General features: G+C 22.4%; 1 protein-coding gene across 1 annotated transcript in view; it reads right to left on the bottom strand.

The window, feature by feature from the left end:
- The window catches only part of LOC122362983 (homeodomain-interacting protein kinase 2-like), a 13,742-nt gene that overhangs the window by 8,921 nt on the left and 4,566 nt on the right, over positions 1-255 (bottom strand). The gene's annotated exons all lie outside the window — the stretch shown is intronic.

The raw sequence follows: 255 nt of genomic DNA, 5'->3' as shown, positions 1-255 counted from the left end.
AGACAGAGAGAACTAAAAAAATTACATTAAAAAAACATCAAATTAATTTTAAAAAAAGGGAAAAAAGATTGTTCTCGAATGCAACAAAAAGATGTGTAAAAAAAATGAATTAAAGACAAAAACTATTAGTAAAAATCAACAAGAGATCATCTAGAATCCAACTAGAATTATCAAATCAACATGAGATCAATGACAATCCAAAATGATCAAATTCAGATTTACAAAAAAAAAAAAAATACTGAAATAAAACAATAA

This window comes from Puntigrus tetrazona, chromosome 18, assembly GCF_018831695.1.
Source record: "Puntigrus tetrazona isolate hp1 chromosome 18, ASM1883169v1, whole genome shotgun sequence".
Lineage (NCBI taxonomy): Eukaryota > Metazoa > Chordata > Actinopteri > Cypriniformes > Cyprinidae > Puntigrus > Puntigrus tetrazona.
Note: the sequence above shows the minus strand (reverse complement) of the source record. Positions and strands in the feature narration are given on the sequence as shown.